Raw genomic sequence first — 21,061 nt, forward strand, 5'->3', positions numbered from 1 at the left:
TTGGTCTCTGAGTCTTAGCAAAGGATAAAGTCTACAATGGCAGCGCCAAACACTTTAATAGACCTGGGGGGGGGGGGGGGAGAGGAATCTGCACCGTGGCCTCCCCATCCTGCTCCCCTCTCCAGATGCCCAAGGGCGCCAGGAGACAGCAGGGCGACCTTCCTGCTGAACCCCAGGACTTTAGGACTTGAGGCTTGTCCTCTCAGTCGCTTCAAGGCCAAGATGCGGTATGAGAGTTATAAGGGCAAGGGACTGAGAAAAGTTCCACCTAAACCGAAATTTCCAACTTTCTGGGAAGAGAAGAGAAAACCAAGGCGACAGTGGAGAGGAAGCAGGTGGGGTCCAGGTCAAACAGGATTAAAAGCAATGAAAGTAACTAACCTAAACAAGAATCTGGGGGTGAGAGTGACAGGGCGGACCTTAGGTGGCCAAGGGCCCAGGTTCAACGCTCAGAGCCTCCCGCTGCTGGCCGAGGGACGCGGGGTCAAAGGGCTTCAGCAGGAAAGCCGCGAGCAGATTGGCTGCGGGGTGTGCGCGCGCAGGCGCCCACAGTGGACCCCGCGCCCGCCGCAGCCGCGTCACTGGGTCCGGAACTCTTGCAGCTACTCACCAAGGTCTAGGTTCGCCCACCAGTGGGGACTTAGCCGAAAAGCGGTAGTCCAGGAGACTGAGAAAGCTGACAGCTTACTCGCCCCAGCGCAGCCAGTACCTCTGCCCAAAAGGCTGGCGCAGGGCGTTCCGGTAGCCCTGCGGGCTGGGCCGGCGGGGCGGGGCGGGGCGCACAAGGGTGGGCGGGGTTCAGTTCTCCCAGCGCGAGTCTGGAGTCCGTCGGTGGGAGGGGCCTAGATAAAAAGAGGCTCCGGTGTTTTAAAGGGCGACCCCTGCAAGTAAAGGAAAGGGTTGAAGTTGAGTGAGGCTGAGATCCCAGCTAGTTTCAGAAAGTAGAGATGGCAGTTAGAAGTTGTCTTCTATGGCTCAGCTCGGAGAGCTGCTTTGACTTTTTGTTGTTGTCGTTTTAGTTTGGATTTTTGTTTTCCAATATGAGGCATTCAGAGGTTGCTTTTAACTCGAGTATACTGCTTGTTTTCAAAGTTTTAACTTGAGAAACGGTTTTACCTTTTTTTTTTAAATTGCTCTTTACTTGAAAGCCAAAGTAGACAGATAAAAATGACATTTTTTAATTTGCAAATCAATTATCTAAAATCACATTTGTAGTGAAATCAATTGAAACAGTTGAAAATAAGGCAATATAAAGAACAGAAATTTTTGAAATAAATGTAACAGCAGAGGGTTTCCATCTTGCATCAGCCTCAAAAGCCAAGAGAATTCAATGTTTTGTTTTGGTTACATAGTAACGGGGTAATTTTAACTCACAGATTGTAACTATGATATGAAAACTTTTCTAAGGGCTCTCCTTAAAACTCACTGGCTTTTTAAAAAACAACTATAATTGTGAAGCATACATAAATGAGTGTATCATATAATTGCACATTTTAAAGAAGAATTTTTTTTTTTTTACATAACCCACTACAGAGCTTAAGAAATTAAAAAATACCTGTAGTTTTGAAGCCTTCTAAGTAGTCTTCTCAGAAAACATACTTAGGCTTCACATCACCATTATGCTGAATTTTGTACTTGTTATTCCATTTCTTTAATAAAGTAGTTATATACATGTAATTCCATAAAAAATAATTTTCCTGGTTTTGCATTTTATGTTACTGAAACACTCCATCCTTCCCACTTGTAACCTTTTTTGTCTCACTGCACATTCAGATTTTGAAATTCATCAATATACAAATATGTTTCACATCAGCTACTTTGGTGCATCCTTATCCATAGCATCTGCTATTGTCAACCTTAATTTTTCACCTGAAAATAGCATCTAATTGCATTTCTTTTAATTTGCATTTTCTCCCTTCCTATTGAAGATATTGATCTTTTTGTATTCTACAGGTAATAAATTTTCTGGGAAGATACAAAAACAGATCTACACAGACACTGCCAGCTGATAACTTGATAAAAGTACCAAAAACACACTAGAGAAAAGATAGCATTTTTAACAAATGGTGTTAGAAAACTGGAGATACACACACACACACACACACACACACACACACACACATACATATATGAATGAAACTAGACCCCTCTCTCTCACCCTGAACAAAATGAAACTCAGAGTGGATTAAGGACCTAGGGATTAGACCAGAATTCCTGCAAGTACTAAAAGAAAACATAGGGTCAGCACTCTAACTTATTGGCATAGGCACTGACTTTCTTAATAAGATTCTTTAAGCTCAAGGAATATAACCCAAGAATCAATAAGTGGGATGGAATTAATTAAAAAGCTTCTGCAGAGCAAAGGAAGTGAAAGCATGAAGTAAGAGCCTATGAAATGGGAGAAAATCTTATCCAGCTACCCTTTCAACAAGGGATATTGCCTATAATAAACTAAAAGAAAAATCCAATCAATAAATGAGAAAGTGATCTAAGCAGACATTTTTCAAAAAAGAAATACAAATTTCCAACAAATACGTGAAACATTTGTTCAACATCCTTAGCAGATCAGAAATGCAGATCAAAATTGCAGAGAGATTTCATTCATATCCAGTTACAATCAAGTAGAGGAAAGGGATCAAAAGGGAAGGAGGAGGAGGGGGTATGGGGAAAAACTGGGAAGAAAATCAACAAAATTATGCTGTGTCCATGTATACAAATACATCATAATGAATTCCACCTTCATATATAATCGCAAAACAATAATTAAAAATAATACTAATAGAAGGGAGATCAGTAGAGTAGCCAATATTAGAGGAGAAAAGAAGAGAGGGAAATCAGAGATAGTGGGGAATGTGATTGAGCAGATTGTCTGCTTATATAAATGTGGTATAATGAATCCCACTGTTATGTATAATTTTAATGCACTAATGAAAATATGTTAAACAATTTTACTTTAGCTAGGCCTCAATCTTCTCTTTCATATAAATTTTATTATGGCCAGCCAGGATGTATTAAAAGTCTGTGTTTGTGTCTGTATGTGTGTGTGTGTGCATGTGGACATGCACATGTACACATGCACAACACTAATGCATGCTTGCATGGTAGGGGGCATTGAACCTAGGGCAGGTCTACCATTGAGGCACAAGGTCTCATTAAGATATAGAGGCTGGCCTCAAACTTGAGATCCTCCTGCTTTAGCTCCATGTATGCTTGAATTACAGGCAAATTGAAAATCACTTTCCTGTAACTGCAGCAGGACACCTATTTGGGTTTCTATTTGACTTTTTTGATTAATTCAAAATTTGAATTTATAAATTAATTTAGAAAAATATCTTCTTATTCATGAATATTTATATTTGTTGATTTATATTCAGGTCTTTTATGTTCTATAACTCTTTGTAATCCCTTTTATTAAAATTTGAATATTTATCATTATATAGTGACCTTTTTATTGCTAAAATTGAAGTGCGTTCTTTAAATTGCATTTTCTAGAGAGCATAGGTAGAGTACGTTCCTAGCATGTGCAGGGCCCTGGATTCAATCCCCAGAACCAGAAAAAAATTACATTTTCTAATTGGCTATGATATTCTATTAAAAGAGCACCAAGTTTTACACATTGGTCTCATATCAAAAAGCTGTGATGAATTTTTTTGCTTTATTTTTATTACATATCTAGAGTCTATATAGACATTTCTATCATTTGTAAATGAGAATTTTTCCTACTTCTTCACGTTTAAAATCACTTATTCATTTTCTCCTGTTCATTAACATTACCTCAGTATAGTGTTTAATGGAAATATTGATAGTATTGTTATTTTTACTTGATTTCATTACTGTTTAAATTTTGTCATGAAATACAATGATATCTGTGGGTTTTGCTAGCTACCTTATCAAGATTATTAATTATTTTGTTTCTGGTTTCTAAGTGTTTTATTTACTTAATTTTTTTAACCACAGTGACTGTTTACTTGATGAAATGTTTTCTCTGTTATATTGAGAAAATATATTTTTTTCCTATTTTAATACCGTTTGGGGACTCAGTGAATATTCTGATGTTTAATGAGAGGAAGGTTATTTCACTTTATAAATATTTATAAATATAAATATTCATGCCCACTCACTTAAAAACTGTGTCCATTATTACTATCAGTGTAAATAGACTAAGTATATTCTCATTGCATCATCTTCTCAGAAAGTCAGATATGTTGCACAGTATTGTTTCTAAACTAAATTGGGATTGCAGCTAATGTCCTATCCTCTAAATTTGACTGTTCTGCTCATACCCTGTTGTTGTCCAGGAATGTTGACATGGCATTGACAGAGACAATGTTTACAATATTGGTTTTCAATCACATCGTTTTTTAATATTTATTTTTTAGTTGTAGTTGGACACAATACCTTTATTTCACTTATTTATTTTTATGTGGTGTGGAGGATCAAATCCAGAGTCCCACACTTTTGAGGCTAGCGTTCTACCACTGAGCCCAACCCCAGCCCCTATTCCACATAGTTTTTAGCATAGATTATATGTGTGTGTGTGTATTTTTTCTCCTTCAACATCCCTGGTAGATAACAAAGCAATGTTGTGTTGTTACTTTCACATATGTAATATTACATGATCAATCTTGCCATTTTTCAAATATGTGGTAGCCATATTAATGACAAGTTTTCTTTTATAGTCTAGTTTTCTGTTATAATCTAGTTTTCTATTTCTCATTTTTTAAATTGGTTAAATAGTTTCTAGAGTAAACACAGTTTAAGGATTTGGAAGGTATGTAAGTACTGATTAGAAAAGTCTTCAAGATGAGTGAATACTTTGTAAGCTAATGCTTAAAAGAGAAGTCCATTTGCATACATTTAAAATATCTATGTCTACATATGTATACATCTTATACATAAAATATCTGAAAGGATACATGCACTGTGACTTATAATCTGTGGAAAATGGGATTAAGAAGGGATTTCTTTTTACTGTAATTCTGTAGGATTTTTTTCTGTTAGCACATATTTATGTGTTTAATTAAAAATATAGCACTGGAGGAATATGTCATTCATTTAATAAAGGAGTTCTTAGAAGTAAATAGAGCTGTGTATGAATTGATTTTTATTAAATAAATAGATATCTTAAATATGTTGCATCAAAGGTGATCAGTCACTGAATGCAAAAGATAATAATTTGAAATGGGAAGATTCTACAGGGAAAGCTACAAATTTTTCTCATCAAATTCTAACAACAAACTAGCAACCTTTGCTGTCTCCTAAGTACCATTTATTATTATAATAGCTCCCACTACACAGGCTTCTTGAGATATGTTTTCATCTTGCTACTAGAAAGCAGCAGCCTTGTATTTTTCTTTTGCCCTTAGAAATGTGTTTCCTTATTTCTCAAACATAGGCAAATGTTTATACTTTTAGTATTTTTTTCTACCCTCTATTTCAGTGGGCCTTACTATTTAAGTTAATTATTTATTCATATCATCTACATTTGCATTAATCAGAGTCCTTTTGTTAAATAATAGAAACCGACTCTGGCAAACCTATGCACAAACAGAAAGCACCAAAGGTTACAGAGTTGGATGCAGCATGAGGGTGAAGTATAGTACATTAGGTCATAGCAATAATGAGGAACCAAAAGGGGCTGGAAAATTGGGAGCACAACCTCACACAACAGTATGGATTAGGGCACTGCTATATTCTTGGTTTCACTGAACTCTTTCTAACACTGTGATTCACCAAGAATAATTTCTCAACTCTGACCCTATTATCAGTCTCCTTCAAAATCCATATTTTTATTGATATAATTTTGCTGCCTAAACCTACACTGTATTTCTAAGCCTCCTTGGCTACCTTGAAATGGATACTTGCTAAGATCCACAGCCAAGTAATATGATGCATGGCATTTTTGGTTGAAAGGTGATGCCAGCAAGCCATTGAGATGATATGATTGTGTTAAGATTTGCATTCATATGGATATTGGACTCCTGCTGTCCACCTCAGCCTGCTACGGGACTCCTGGAGAGTTCCCATTGGTTGGGGAAGTGCGGTAGGAGGGAATTCCAGAGGAGGAACTTCCTCTTGGGTTCCAGGGATCTTGGAGAACACCGCATGTCGATCGGCAATCTTCCCGGGAGCTTACAGGGCATTGGCGGCAGTTTCAAAAAATAAAGTTTGTTCCTGCTTGAGTGGCTCGTGATTTTGTGCCCAGCCAGACTGCGGCAGATACTAGCACTTTTTTCTTCTTTAATGGAAGATAGAATGTGAAACACAATAGGGCATTCTTCCAACCTCAGGTTCCAAAGGTGTTTTGTTTGTTTGTTTCTTTTTCTGGATGCTTAGTATCAACAAAACAAATGAACAAAAATAAATCCATAAATAAGTTGCATTTATTCATTACAGTATGCTGCATTGTCTATGTCTGATATGCTTTCACCATGGCAGTTCTATTACACATTGTTTTATTCTTTTCATCCCAATTACATTTATAATTTCTTCAATATTTAAAGTTTTTCTCTGTATCACATCTTGCTTTATGAAAGCGTGGCTAGAGCATCCCTTGACACAGTTTGACATTCAAACAATGTAACTCCAAGTATTCCCCTGAGTAGAACAGGAAAGTTTCCACCTTCTGAGAGCAACACTCTTCTCCCTAATGCTCTCATCCTTTTGTCATATGCAGCCACAGAGCCAAAGATCTACCAGAATTCTGTCAGCATGGAATCTATTGTAAATCTATCCTACACTAACTCACAAACTGTGACACATGAATTTTATTATACTGTATTTTATAGTCCTTCCATTTTGTAATTGCTTATTGTTGATCTCTGTTGAGAGCCACAGCCGAAGGGGCCCCAGCAAACTTCCAGCTGCCAGCAAACTTCCAGCTGCCAGCTGATGATTGGCTCACAGCGGCCCCAGCAAACTTCTAGCTGCCAACTGATTGGCTCCTCTGCAGTGATGCATTGGGCTGTTTCCCCGCCCTTTCAGACCACAGAGCTGCTCATTGGGGGACTTTTTTTGGCTCTGCCCACGTGACCCAGCCAATCAGCCTCAAGAGCAGGAGGAGTGGGGGAGGTTGAGAGGCTTGTGGGAAGCCGGTGGTGGCAGTTGGGCTCTGAAGGTTTTTCCTGAGGAGCTGTGTGGTTTGGTGTGTGTGTTATAAAAATAGAGTTCGTTTCTTTTGACAAGTGGCTCCTGAATTGTGCCCAGTCAGACTGTGGCAGATCTCTTTACTGTACCTAATTTGTGAATTAGGGAAATATATAGTATTCACGCCAGTAATTCCATAGACTCTGGGACCTGAGACAGGAGGATCCCAAGTTCAAAGCAAGGCTTGCAATTTGGTGAGGCCCTAAGCAACTAATCAATAACTGTTTCAAAATACAACATAAGAAGGGCTGGGGATGTGGCTCAGTGGTTAAGCCACAATACCAGGTTCAATACCTGGTACCAAAAAAAAAAAAAGTTGATGTGGGGATGTAGCTCATTTGGAGAGTGCCCTGAGTTCAATACCCAGTACCAATAAGTAAATAGTCATCAAAGAATAACTAAGTGCCATCACATTTGAAAATTTAGGTCAGAATTAATAGTTTTTAAATTATCAAAATATGCTCAAGGGTGGGTAACCTGAACCAATGAATCATTATTAAAGTTTTAGGTTATTAATAAAAAATATACTCACAATAATCAAAATAGTAATTATAGTACCATTAGTTATAAAGCCAATATCTAAATATTAGTAAATATACAAATAGTAAAAATCATTAGGAATAAAAAGTTTTAGAAGTGGTAATAAAGTATCCAAAGTACAAAACAAAACAAACAAGCAAAAAAAAAACTCCACCAAGCAGCCTGCGCAATGGTTTCACTAATGAGGTTCTTGGCATAAAGTTAGTTAGAAGAGATCGAAATAAAACACACAGACTCAGTTACCTTATTTCTATTGCCAGGTCCGAGACGGCTCCCCTCTCTGGCTCCAACCTCTAACCGCCCAGCAGGGCAGCAAGGATTACTCAGGGCTAGCAGGAGAGAGAGAGAGTGAACACGCCAGGGAGTAGCCTTTTATTGGGGAACAAGAAATTCAGGGGATAATTCCATCCAATGAAGGTTGGGGGGGGCTGCACTCCAAGGTCAGGGTCAGTGATTGGGCCCCCGGTGTCAGTGGTCAGTCACACCCCCACACGGACGGGTTCTCTCATCAGGAAAGGGCCGGGAAAATTCCGACACAGCCAGAAGCCTCAGACCCTTAACGGGAGTCGCCCAGTCACGTGTCAGGATGGCTTCCCACAAAAAACCTCTTACATCTCAGCAATAATTACTAAATTTTAATTGACTTGTGAATACAAGAATTTTATAATTTTCTATTAATATATTAAAATATTTTATAATTTAAAATATTAAAGAAATATCTAGGATGAATTTGGGGACATTTAGTAAGCAAATGTAATTTTAAATTCTCCCTGAAAAGGTTCCATGAATCAGATTTGTTTAAAGGATGACTTTGACTCACTTACTGCATATTGCTTTTGTGTTTATAAAATATGGGAAGGCAGGTACCTCCATGTTTTCACTCAAATTGTTTAGGAACTGATACTCTCAGAACATAAAATAGGTAGAGTGGTTGCAGAAATAGACTTAAGAGTGAAACTGGACTTTTGGGTAAGTGTCAGTAACATCACCTGTGGAATGGTAAGTGTTATGCTGAACCTGTATAGGTAAGTGCCCAGGAATTTAATTCTGAGTACAAAGTTTTGAAACTCAGGAGTATGGATTTTTAATTCAAAATTTTATTTAAATATTTTCTGAATTAATGATTTTTATGCTGCCAATTCATTATAGATGCTAAGAAAATCTAGTAGATAAAGAGAAGATTTATAAAACCCTGTTTGATCCCTAATGTGTTTTATTGGGTACATGTGAGGATCAAGGCCAGAAAAAATAATGACATTCAATATAAAAGCAATTTTGCCTCCTGGAAAGGGGACAGATCATGACATTAAAACAGGTATTACTTTCAGTCTGGGAAAGGATGTGGAATATAGGCATTCTCACATATTAGTGGGTATATTAATTGGTGGGATCTTCTTGAAGGACAATTGGGCTGAATCTGATAAATTGTATCTGTAATGGGGGTCCATTTTATACTCTGAGTATAACCTTCCTGATGGAACTTTATTAAAATACTAACTTTCTTTTTCTTCTTTTCTTCCTCTTTCCTCTCTCCTGTTCCCTAACAGTGAGGGGGAAACAAGGCTAACATTTTTCCTGTTCCAGGCTAAGCTATTATGTCTTTCACTGCCTGGAAGATTTTCACTGCCCACAAAAATAAAGAAACTCCAAACCTGGAAATTGGAGCATGTGATAGGTCTCACAATGATACCTGATGGACACTAATTAATTATATTTACTGATGATATTTTACCCGAGTCATTGTATTCCTCTTTTAAAAGCCTTGTATTCCCCCTCACAGGAAGAATCACAGCCTCTGTGAGAGGAGAACCCCGAGTTTCTTCTTTGCTAGCTAAGCAATAAAACCATATCTTTTAATCTAAAGTTATTGGATTGGCAATGGAGACAAGTATCTTGTCTACTGTTTGAGTAAGCTATTCTATTTTTAGCAATCTCTTCTATATAGCTACACCCATAATATGTAAATTGTGCAAGTAAATTAACTCTCTTTAGAAATGGCATGAAAAGGTATCCATGTAATATTTAGGGAAAATGAAGTTACAAAACTATATGGATAGCTATATAAAGATATTTATAGTTGTATTAGTTTTGCACTGCTGGTCCCATAAATTACCATAAATTTAGTAGCTTAAGCTTCTAAAACACAACTTTATTATCTCAATTCTATAGGTTATATGTCAGATATGGGTCTCCTGAGACTAAAATCAGAGCATCATATTAGTTGCCTTACTGAAGGCTCTAGGAGAGATTCTGCTTCCTTGTTAATTCAACTTATTGGCTTAATTCACTGCCTCGAAGTTTTTAAACAGAGGTCTGTGTTTTTTTGATGGCTGTAATTGAGGACAGTTCCTAGGTTCCAGAAACCTGGACATTATCTAGCTGGTGAGTCTTCTCTTCCGTTTTCACAGTCATAAATGACAGCTCAAGTTCTTTTCATATGATTTTTCTGCTTTCCTCTTCCATTTTTAAGAATATAAGACTGTATTGAAAACTTCAAGATAATCACCCTATCTCAAGACCCTTAACTTTAACTGCATTTGTAAAGCCCCATTGTCTTGTAAGGTAACATACAGGCAATCATTAGTGGGTTGTGGACATCTTTGGGTGCCCATTGTTCTGCCAACCACAATATCTGTATGGGCATTTAAATACCTAAATTATTTGATGCAAATAAAAATGCATACATAAAATGTGAAGAAAAATGATAAGATATTAATAACAAAACCAAATATGTGTGTGGCATAAATTTGTATAAATATATCAAACAATTTAAAACTTCTATTTCTATGATTAAGATTTCAGTTTTGTAAGTACTTTAAGAATGGTTTGTATATGTGTGATAAGTATGATTCATTCAGCACTTAAAGTACAGGAACAATAAATTGATCAATTAAACTCATATGCTTGATCTAATTCACTTGCCATGTTTCTTCATAAAATCACTTAGGGAAAGAATCAGTCTGAGTAAAATATATGTTCTTTGAATTATTCATCAAAATAAATTAGAGATACTTCACCACAGGTGTCATATGCTCTGAACTGAAGAAATTAACTTTTAAACTACTGATTGGTTGAAATGCTAAATGTCTAAATAGAGTGCTAATACTCAGCACAGAATAATCATAATACTGCTACAACTAATAGCAAGTTCTCCAACCTTATAAAAATACAAATAATAGGCTGACTTATATTCTGCTGATTTATATTTTATAATTTTCCAAGCATATTCAAATGCATTTTCTAAATTGTTAAGACCACTGTGAATACTAAATTGACAGAATAGAAAATATTTTCATCACTTTTCAAAAGAAAGAGTATTCGGAGGTACTACATAAGATTTCATCCAGGTTCAGTAGCTCAAAATTTTGTGAAATAAAAAAAAATACAAAACCAAAATATGTATTTATGTTAGTTTTAAGAAATATGTAAAATATAAAAAATACACAAAATTTCTGCCCTTATGAAGTTGATGGTATAGAAAAGGAGATCATATATATATATATATATATATATATATATATATATATATATATATATATATATCCATAAAGGCAAAGTCATAAGTATTATTAAACAGGGTGAAAATGAAGTGTTATCAATTCAAAGGAAATAAATTACTTGGGTGTGAAATTATTAGGGAAATGGTATGGTTTAGATGTGAGGTGTCCTCCAAAAGCTCATGAGTGAGACAATCTGAGAAAGTTCAGAGGTGACATATTGGGTTATAATAGCTTTAATCTAATCAGTACATTAGTTGACCAATAAGGATTAACTGAGTGACTTCTGAGTGTGGCTGGAAGAGGTGGGTCATTGAGAGCTTGTCTTTGGAGTATATATTTTGTCAGTGGTGAGAGAAGTTCCTCTCCCTTCCCTCCATACCTGATCTCCCTTGGTGTAAAGTCCTGAACTGCTTTGTTCCATCACACTTTTCTGTCATGCTGTTTGGCTTCATGCCAGGACCTGAGTAATGGAGTTGGCTATCTCTGGACTGAGACCTCTGAAATCATGGCACCAAGATAAACTTTTCAGCTTCTAAAATTGTTCTTGTCAAGTTCATGTCAAACAAGTGGTATTTGAACTGGGTCTTAGATGATAGCAATGCTGTGATTTTCTCTGAACAAGTCCTTGAGTGGTGTGGGAGTATAAATTCAGGATTAAACAGGAGTGACTCCTTTGGGGACAGTGACAAAGAGGAATCAGAGAAAAGCAAGAGCTATTGGATAGTCTGACTTAATATCAGAGGACAGATGAGAAAAAGAATCAAAGGTTATTTCATATTTTCTTTTCCATATACATGGAAAAGTTCGACTGCTAACCTTAGACATGGTAAATATTTCCTCACCTTCCATTACTGCCTAAGCTTACTCTACCCCTAACTGCCCCTAACACTCCTCAGAAATTGCTTTGTTCCATGTCTCCAGTGATTTCTTTTCACTCAACATAGTAAGTCCAGTTCAGTTCATATTTCATGTTTTGGCTACATTTCGCTTTGTAGTTTGTTGGCTCCATCTGTCTTGAACACTTTCTTTGATTTTATTTATCCTACACTCTCTGATTTGACACTAGGCAATCCATATAAAATGCCTGCTGCACTTGATGTTTGCTGCAAACACATACTCTGAATGTATTTGCATTAGTTCTGCTATTAGTACACCTACTTTTCTGATGACACCACAATTTATTTTGTAGGTTTTTGTTCTCATTCTAGCATCTAAATAGATCATTTTCTGTCTTGGTACTTTATCTTCTTATGTTACATACTCACTATTGGCTATCTCTATTCAGTTTCATAGCTTCAGTAACTATCTAAGCCCTGAGGATTACCAAATTGAATTTTCCAGTTTAGGCTTTTCTTTTGTCCTCTAAACCATTAACTTTCTTTTAACTAGTTATAAGTACCATAGAACCACAAAGGCATCATGTAAAAGATTAAATTTATGTTTCCTCCCAAATCTGTCCCTTTTCTTATGTTCCATAGCACAGTGTAAAGAATTACATATCCCATTACCTAAAACATAAATTTTGGTCTTTTCCCCCCTCGAGTCATAATAAAATAAATTACCAAGTATTTCAAAGTAACATTTATTTTTTATCTTCTTAATCTCTAATATCACCACTTTCTTTGTTTTGCATAGGATTTGAACGTGCTCTCTCCAAAATCATGTGCTGAGAGCTTTGATACCTAGTGTGGTGATATTGAGAAATGGTGAGATTTTTATGAGGTGGGACATCCCCCTCAAATAGAATTAATCCTGGTCACAGAGTGAATTAATTCTCCAGAGAGTAGCATGTTGTAAAATGAGGACACTGCACAAACTTATTGTCTTCTGTACCCAGCTGATTCCTTTTCTGCCATCCCCCTCAACATCTTGTCATGCAGTCAGGAGGGCTTCACCAGAGAATGACAAGATGGAACCACTCGGGACATTCAGCTTCCAAAAATGTGAACCAAATAAATGTCTTTATAAAATAAAAGCCTCAGGTATTTTACTATGGCAATAGAAAATAGGGTAAGACACCACTCACTACTCCGATTAAAGATTTTACCACTTCTCATTTGATCCTAATTTATTTTTTACATGCCTTTGGCCTTTCAATTCAACCTGTACACTGCAGTCAAAATGATCTGAATTCAAATTTGCATGTAATTACCATCTTTATAACCCTCTGATACATTCTCTGTCCCTGAGGATAGAATCCAGACTCTGTAACACAACTTAAAGAGCCCTTTAGGATTTGGCTGGTGATTACCTCTTTTAGTCTCAAAACTCACAACATAATACCCCCTTCATCTAGCTGTCATGAACTGTTTTCTATTCCCAGACTTGCTTGTGTGACATGTTCTTTCTTATTTCCACACTACTGTTCTCTCTGCCTAAACAGTCTCTTTCTCCCTTTACAATGCTAATTAATTTCAAATTGCATCAATCACTGTAAACATTAATTCTTTTTAAGAAGATTTTTCTGACACTCAAGTTGACAATACGTTCCTCATGTTGTTCTTGCATCCATTCCCAAACTCATCATACATTGGCACTTATCATGCTGTATTATTATAATTACTATTATTATCATCATCATTTTATTTTTGCTTTCTGCATGAGTGTCTCATAATTCTATGTATATTTCCTCAAGAAAATGACCTTATCTTCCATATTCATTAATTACTTCATACAATAACAACTGATACAAAAGCAGATATTCAATGAATATAATAAAAATGGCTGAACAAAGGAAAATAAGAAGGAACAAGTAGAAATATTTGAGAAGGTAAAAAATGATTGAGTTTAGTTTTGGACATATATCTATGACTTGAGGCATCATCAGAATTTTCAAGGCAGGAGCAGGCAATCATGGGAATGGTTGAACCAGAGCTTATGGGAAATGCAAAAGCTGGGATGTGGATCTGACAGTCGTCCACAGAGTAGAGATGACTGAAGTCACAAGACTGGATGAAATTGGATATAAGAAATATATATTTAAGAAAAGGAGAACTAAGGGTGAAATATTAGTTAAAACCTACCTATGTCCATTTTATTAGGGGGCGGGGTGGTTACCAGGGATTGAACTCAGGGGCATTCGGCCACTGAGACACATCTTCAGTTCTATTTTGTATTTTATTTAGAGACAGAGTCTCACTAAATTGCTTAGTGCCTTGCCATTGCTGAGGCTGGCTCTGAACTCAAGATTCTCCTGCCTCAGCCTCCCAAGCTGCTGGGATTACAGGCATGTGCCATGGCACTTGGCCATATGTCCATTTTTTAAGTAAAAATATAGTGAGCCAGAAATCATGTGAGTAAAAACTCTATGGAGGACTTCAGACCAATAAAACGTGATAAAAGTTTATGACTGCAAATGAGAAGTTGTTGATGGTGACTTCCAGATAAATAAAAAACTTGATCTTTGGTATATCTGGTCACTTTGACAACCCAGTGCTCTTAATTACCTAACAATTAATGATAATGCTGTCCAAAAAAAAATATATGAAAACGATGAAAAACCTGCAAAGTGTTAGGAAACATGGCTACTCAGTCTTCTTTGACTATGAAGGAATTTACTTGGAATAAAATAGGAAAGGTATATTGCTTCTTCCTAAGAGTAGTGTGGCATTATAGAAATAAATAGGAAATTCTGGCACTTTATAATTTCCAGTAGAGAACGATAAAGGCAATCACATACACAGAGCAGAACAAATGGGAGGTACTTCTCTAAATCCCTTTATTTCCTCTGAAAACCATCAGTCAGAGTTATCTGCATTAAGGGATATGTAAGAAAGAAAGATACTCAAAGAGGAAACCTGCAAATAGTGACTTTCTTGTTGATTTGGGCAGTTATATGTTTTGGGTAACAGGTGCCTCCAAATCTCCTGAGTTAATTCAGGAATGCTCAGATGTAAAATAATTGGATTGTGGAAGCTGTAACTTCATCTCAGCACATCCTAATTTAAGTGCCTGAGTGGGAAATGTAGGCCAGTGGGGCATGGCTGGAGGAGGTGTATCACTGGGGCGTGCCTTGGAAGGGTACATTTTTCCCTGTAGCCCCTTCCTCACCTGTCTACTTTATTGTTGTCATGAAGTGAGAGTTCATGTCAAACAAGTAGTATTTGAACTGGGTCTTAGATGATAGCAATGCTGTGATTTTCTCTGAACAAGTCCTTGAGTGGTATGGGAGTATAAATTCAGGATTTAACAGGAGTGACTCTTTGGGGGGCAATGACAAAGAGGCAATGACAACCATGCCTTTCTCACATGATGTTCTACCTTATGTTGGGCCCAGACTAATGAAATTAGCCTTCTATGGACTGAGACCTCTGAAACTCTAAGCTCCAAATAAATTTCCCTCCTCTAAGTTGTTCTTATAAGCTATTTTAGTCACAGCAATAAAATACTAAATCAGGCAGTAACTCTAGAAACACAAGTAGGTATATGGTGCACCAAGACTGAAGGCTGGGAAAAATGGAAAATGAGACACAGAGAAGTTCTCATTAAAATACTTATTTTAGCTGGGCACAGAGACACATGCTGGTAATCCCCTAGGCTCTGGAGCCTGAGGCAGAAGGATCTCGAGTTCAAAGCCAGCCTCAGCCAAAAGCAAGGCGCTAAACAACTCAGTGAGATCCTGTCTCTAAATAAAATACAAAAAAAAGGGCTGGGGATATGGCTCAGTGGTTGAGTGTGCCTGAGTTCTATCCTTAGTAGCCCCCACCAAAATTCTTATTTTTAAACTATGGAAAGAAACTCATGCATAGATTAAATTATTCCATTATCCATGCTCATGCCCTAACCTCCTTCCAATTCTTTCTGTAATGACAGATTATTAAGCTTAAACCAATTGTCTTTTTAGTTTAAAATATTAGAGAAATAGTTTGATAAATATACTGAGGTGTCAATAAAGACATTTGTCTATTCCCATGTGATATCTAGGCACATACTATCCATAAATGATCTCTCTGCATTCAAGAAGGAGAAATCAACATGAGAAAAATAAACAGAAATATACTTTTTAATGAAAGTACTAGAGCACAACTGCTTAAAGATATTCTTGAAGAAAAATTAAAAAAATTTCTTGAGAAACCAATGAAAGTATAAAAAATCTATCTTATGTTGTAAAAAAAAATTCATAAGGACTCTTGAAAAAAGAGATACAATATGAAATGACAATTAAAATGATAAATTCTAACTCTGTAAAACTCTCTTAATATCTCTTAGTCTTGGGAGATTTGGACTGAATATATTTAATTGAGGCCTTGTTCACTGCTATATAAGTGACAAGAGAGGAAAGTTCTCCAGGGGACTCCTATGGTTATTTTCCTCTGAGCTGGTGAGCAGCTGAACTAAGGAATGTGTAAACCTTGAATAAAACAAGAAACCCAATTGCTAAGACCGGAACCCATCAATGGGGACTTATGGGTAAAAAGGTTCACGATTAAAGGGAAAAGGCAGTTAGGCACCAAAGAGAAAATTATTATTATTATTATTATTATTATTATTATTTCACTTCTCCAAATTTCTTAGGTGTGTGAAAAATTTACCATAAACAGAAGAGAAAGGCAAGTTACACATCCCTGCAATAAATAGTAGATATAGTACCTGATGAAGTCATTTTAATGATAAAAATCCCTTTACTCTGGTGGTCTTAGATATTAGGTCTCACTCTCCTCAGGAAATTAAACAATTGAATAGGTAATAAAGCCTTAAACTGTGCCATATATTCAACTATTTTCTAAGTGAGTGATTAAATGGGTTCTAGCCAATTGAAGTATTAAAGATAATTTAACCAATATATTTTAGGACAAAGTCATTTTTCTGCAAATTAGAAATGCTCTCCTCTCTGGACTGATATGATATTAAAGGAAATTCATTCCTCTGGACTAATTCAGGCTTTCATCTGACCTCACTCTCCTTTTACCTTGTCCCCCAATTTTGTGTTGAAGTCTCCCATTGACTAAATTCAATCAGAAACCAGAAGCAAATTTCCTTAATCTGCTTGATTCAGCCCCCAGAGGACCTCTTCCTATGGCAAGAGCAGAGTGGGAAGAGGTGGAAAGTACATCTAAAGAAAGCAGTCTAGTAACTAGTAACATGATTAATTCACACAATTAACAATTTTTTAAATCAAGCCTAAAAGTGCAGAATAAACATCTGAATATGCAGGAATATAAAGAAAACTATAGTATGCCATTTATAGCACCACAATTCACAATAGCTAGACTGTGGAGCCAACCTAGATGTCCTTCAATGGATGAATGGATAAAAAAAAATGTGGCATTTATACACAATGGAATATTACTCAGCAGTAAAAAATAACAAGATCATGGCATTTGCAGGGAAATGGATAGCATTAGAGCAGATTATGCTAAGTGAAGTTAACTAATCCCCCCCCAAAAAAACATATGCCTAATGTTTTCTCTGATATAAGGGAGGTGACTCAAAATGGGATAGGGAGGAAGAGCATGAGAAGAAAATTACCTCTAGATAGGAAGAGAGGGGGAAGGGAAAGAGAGAGAGAAGGGGAATTGCATGGAAGATGGAAGGAGACCCTCATTGTTATACAGATTATATGTATGACGATGTGAGGGATAAAAAAAAAAAGAAGTGTGTCACATTAGATTGGGTAGAGAGAAGTGAGAGGAGGGGAGGAGAAGGGGAGATGGGAAGGACAGCAGAATAAAATAGACACTAGTATTGCTGTATGTATATATGTGACTGAATGACCAATGTGATTCAGCAACCTGTACACTCAGAAAAAAAGGAGTAATTATACCCCATTTGATTCAAATGTATGATATGTCAAGATCATTGTACTGTCATGTCTAACTAATTAAAACAAATTTTAAAAAAAGAAAACTATATTCTCTTGAGGCTATTTTAAAAAGAAAACAAAAATGGAGTTTCCTCTTGTTTTGAAATTTGAAAACTAAGTGTTGAAATACATCAGTTTGTCCAGCTGAATCCAAACATTCATTATTTTTGCAATTAAAATCTCAAGGGCTCCATTTCACAACTGAATGATATAACACACACATACAGGTTAGAAAATTAACTGGTAAGAAAATAACTAGAAATATTCTGAAAGAAGAAGAATTAATATAATCATAAAAAGTACAGTATTCAAAATAGTTTTTTTGGTGGGGGGAATATCAGTCAGTTAGATATTCTGAACAGAGAATACAGAAATTGACTTCTATCTTCTTATGGGAAATGTAACATTTTTAATCATTTGGGAAAATATAGATTACAGATAAATGATGCTATGTAAATTGAGTAATCAATTTGGGAAAAAGAAAATGCAGTTAATATCTGATCTCAAGTAAGAACATTGCAATTAGATTAATATTTCAGTGTATTTTAAATGTAAACCAAAAACTTCATAAATATAAAATTACAATTGGGTAAATGTAATTATCCAATTTCCTTGAGTGTGAAGTTTGTAAAATACTTTTTAACAGACCAAAAAACAAAACAAAACAAAACAAAACAAAAACAAAAGGCAAACTAAACTAAAATAAAAAGACAGTGGAAAGAATCTGACATAATTTTTCTATGTACATATATTAATATATAGTTAATCTCACTATGATTTACATCCACAAGAAATTAATTACAAAAAAACTAACTATGGGCATATGGTAGAAAGACAGTAGAATAGAGGGAAGAGAGCAGCGGGTAGAAGGCTGGGAGGGGAGGTACTGGGGACTGAATTAGAACAAGGTACTTCCATGCTTTTATAATTATGTCAAAATGAATTATATTGTCATGTATAACTAAAAAGAACCAATTTTTTTGTAAAATTACAAATGATTTTTTAAAAAATTAGTTCTGAAATTGGAAAAGTTGTAATTAAAAATTTAAATGTAAAAAGTTAAAGAATAAAAATATCTTCTATTCATCTCAATTAAAAATACTTTAACAGTGGGAAAAAAAGGGATAAACTAGAGTATTTTTTAAATGGATGAAAGACACTCATAAAGAGTAGCCAGACATAAAATTCAAAGGGCCAATATGCAACAAAAATGCTAAATTCAGGATCGGTTTCATGAATGAGCAACCTATAGAGACACACAGGGCCCCAAGTAGATAAAAGTCCCATGTTTTATTAATCCTCTGATGTCACATTCTTGAAATTTAAATAATTTTTGAACAAAAGTGCCTGACTGTACAAGTTAAAATTTCATTTTAAAAATCCTGAAGATATAACATCAAGAGTATAGATCAAGGAACACTCTCATACACTTTTAGTTCAAGTAATTGCAAACACCATATATCAAAATTTAGAACAAATATTTTTGCCCCACCCAGTTTCTGTCCAGGAATATATCTGTGGGAACTAATTAAACCCATATACAAAATGGTCATAATTACAAAAAAATAATAAACCAATATAAGTGTCCATAAATATTGTTTATGAATTGAAGGACACATTTATGTGATTTTATATTTCAGTGTGAAGACTTCAATAAATTGTATACACATACAAAAAAATGGAATGTAAAGATGAATAGCTTATGGAGAGATATCCATGATTCATGGTTAAGAAAGAATCAGGCTGCCTAACAGCAAAGAAGAATGAAATGCTGTAGGTAGCCCTAGAAGAATTTTATACATACACATACAAATGTTTGAAAAAGAAAAGTGTAAAGATAGTTTTCTTTGGAATTACAGGAAATTTTCATTTTGTTGTTACATTTTTAAATAGTACTTTGACAATGAGCTTTCATTTCTGTTAAAATCAGCAAATTTGAATATCAATAAATAAAAATTGTGAGATTTACAATTACAATATTTAAAGAAATAATTTTTTTAAAAATAATTTAAATTTGGTAAAATGCAAGATAAACTAAAAGTGGTAAAAATTTTGAAATAAGCAATATAAAAAGTTTTAAGTTATTTCAAGCTTGCAAGTAATGCACCTAAAAGCTGGTAAGTGGAAGTAAAAGCATACTGATTTTCTCAAGAAAGGAACAAATAAATGTATACTGATTTCAGCTCTCATGTACATGATTAGAGAAATAGGGTTTCATTTGGTTTTGCAAACCATAAAGGAGGTAGTTTATGAAGATTTTGAGAAATATGAAATATTATATTAGTACCTGATTTGATATAAAAACATAAGGTAATATATCTGAAACTAAAGTGAAGAACAGAACTTAATGAGAAACAAAATAATTTATTTGGATTCAAACTTAATTGAAGGGAGAGAAAATCATACCATACTTTGTAAACTGTAGAAAGTTTTGGTATTTCATCTGAAAGGAGAACACAGAGAATGTAGCTGAATCCAGATGATGTGTTACAGTTGTTGAGCTGATTCTCTGTTGATTAAAATAAATACATAATCTCCAATAAATTGCTTCCTGATATTCCTTTAAGTTGTTTTACTTGAAAGAGATTTAAAATGGAGGAAAGTAGCAGGCATCTAAAATAAATGCAAGACCACCTGCAGTGTGATTCTCTGAAGTCTGATGATTAGAGATATTTTAGTCAAAAGAGTCTGATATGAAATATCACATTTCTATCATCATTTTCATTGAAAAGGGGTCTCTTCAAGGCAATCCAGGACAGTATGAAAGTCAAATTTTATCTGTGTGTTTGAGCTGTTAAAACTCACTTTTTAAAAACTGAATTAGATATTTTGGGAAAATACCAAGGCTTGGGATACTGGGTTATAAGGTGGTTCCATCCCGAAATTTTTGAGGATTATCCTCACTGCTTTCCAGACTGGTTGTACTAGTTTGCAGTCACACCAACAATGTACAAGTGCACCTTTCTTCCCACTACCTCACCAGCATTTATTGTTCATTTTCTTGATCATTGCCATTCAGACTGGAATGAGATGAAATCTTAGTGTAGCCCTCCCCGACCAGGGTATTTATTGT

At 35.4% G+C, this 21,061-nt stretch overlaps 1 protein-coding gene across 5 annotated transcripts in view; it reads right to left on the reverse strand.

Annotated features, from left to right (window-relative positions):
* The window catches only part of Manea (mannosidase endo-alpha), a 38,812-nt gene extending 38,064 nt beyond the window's left edge, over nucleotides 1-748 (reverse strand). Inside the window, exon 1 of one of the 5 annotated variants that reach the window (XM_027928258.2) lies at nucleotides 611-748. The gene's annotated coding sequence lies outside the window, so the exon portion shown is untranslated. Of the gene's footprint in view, nucleotides 1-381; nucleotides 493-610 lie in introns of those variants that run through there. The other 4 variants (XM_071613204.1, XM_071613200.1, XM_071613202.1 and 1 more) reach the window with 4 other exon arrangements.
* Between the last annotated feature and the right edge of the window lie 20,313 nt (nucleotides 749-21,061).

Source organism: Marmota flaviventris, chromosome 6 (assembly GCF_047511675.1).
Source record: "Marmota flaviventris isolate mMarFla1 chromosome 6, mMarFla1.hap1, whole genome shotgun sequence".
Classification (NCBI taxonomy): Eukaryota; Metazoa; Chordata; class Mammalia; order Rodentia; family Sciuridae; genus Marmota; species Marmota flaviventris.